This window comes from Palaemon carinicauda, chromosome 13, assembly GCF_036898095.1.
Source record: "Palaemon carinicauda isolate YSFRI2023 chromosome 13, ASM3689809v2, whole genome shotgun sequence".
NCBI classification, from domain to species: domain Eukaryota; kingdom Metazoa; phylum Arthropoda; class Malacostraca; order Decapoda; family Palaemonidae; genus Palaemon; species Palaemon carinicauda.
In genome coordinates this window covers 76719633-76721643 of record NC_090737.1, presented here as the reverse complement: position 1 = coordinate 76721643, position 2011 = coordinate 76719633, and positions in this window count along the sequence as shown.

Genomic DNA, 2011 nt, shown 5'->3' with positions numbered 1-2011 from the left:
CAGAGCGGACTGCACAAGGAAGCTCGGGTAGCCCTACTATTCCACCCTAAGGAGGAGTTGTAGGACAGGGGACAGATGGGTATAAACTAACCTAAGCATAGGCTAGGCTATACAAGAGATAGGTGGGGAGGGAGAAGAGAGAAGTCTTCCCAGGAAGGGTTTCTGTACCAGAGCGGCCACTAAGGAAAGGGAGGACACTCCCTAACCTAAGATCAGGCAGATCAGCTAAAACGGTGCAAGAGTACAGTTTCAGCATGGAACAGAGAAACCTTCCTAACCTAACCTAGAGCAGGGCTAAAAGTCCTGAACTAGGAAAGGAAGAAGACATATCGCTATCGCAGGAAAGTCATAGACTATCCTAGCCATAGAGGTAGGGCTAGCCTAACCTCACTCTCGGACGCAACCCTAAAGGGGGTTCATTCCTTTAGGGAGGACAGAGAGGCGATATATACTCTATTAGACAATTGATCCCTTTACTCAGAAAAGGAATCAAGGCTAAATAGAGGGAATGCCAAGGCAGGGGATGAAGGAAGCATATAGGGGTCCTATCATTAGGTTAGGCTAGAAAGAGTCACTGACTAGCCTATCCCCTATATGGTCCCTGAAGGCGAAAACATTTGCATCACTGTCAAAAGTATTGTAAAATAATGCCACTATCTTCATAACTTAGCCTAGGATCACTAATAAATCATGCATGAACACTTGTATGTAGGCTCCTGGCCTGGGGGCTATAGTAGCCGACTGGTATGAGGTCAATCGATGACCGATAAAAAGCGTCTAAACACGATATAAAAGTTCCTAGCTATGAAGACTAAATAAACTAATGTAATCGATTAGTATATAAGGCCGGAAACGTTGTTGTGGCTAACTAAATAAGACATGCATAACAACAACGACGCCATAAAATGGCGGGTCCGGTAGAGGCACAGCTCTGCCACAAAACAGCAATTATCTCGAAAAGTAATATTTACTTTACGGCCAGAGCTTAATTAAACAATACTGGAACCTTGTACTCAACTTTCCAGAAGAAGGCGAGGCTGAAGGTAATGACATAGCGAAGATGCAAAACGATAAAGTTAACACAGGGAAAATCCGTCTAAGTAGGGCAGCTACTAAACAAAGGATGAAGACGGGCGTGACGTCATTAGAGCAATGGCGTCCGTTTGTTTACGTCTCGAGTATCAGTAGTAGCCACGAGTGAGATTAGCTGTGGAACGGCTCCCAGCTATTCTCAGTCCTTACACACCGAAGCATTAACTCTGTTCGGGGTGAAGATAGCTATGTGGCGCGTTCAGACATGCGCGTCCCCTGTTGTATTACGATGTCTTAAAGGGAAACCTTTGAGATACTCGCTCCAGAAGTTAGAATTCTGTGATAACCTGTGGTTAAATTCTCTGGGAATATCTTAGTAGTCTTATACCCAAGGAAGCTACCAAAAAGGAACCTTCCATCAGGACGCCATGGCTTGAGCCCAAAAATATATATATATATATATATATATATATATATATATATATATATATATATATATATATATATATATATATATATATATATATATATATATATATATATATATATATATATATATATATATATATATATAATATATATATATATATATATATATATATATATATATATATATATATATATATATATATATATATATATATATATATATATATATATATATATATATATATATATATATATATATATATATATATATATACATATATATATATACATATATATATATATATATATATATATATATATATATATATATATATATATATGGGTATATACACACACACATACTGTATATATATATATATATATATATATATATATATATATATATATATATATATATATATATATATATATATATATGTATATGTATATATATATATATATATATATATATATATATATATATATATATATATATATATATATATATATATATATATATATATATATATTTATATATATGTATGTATGT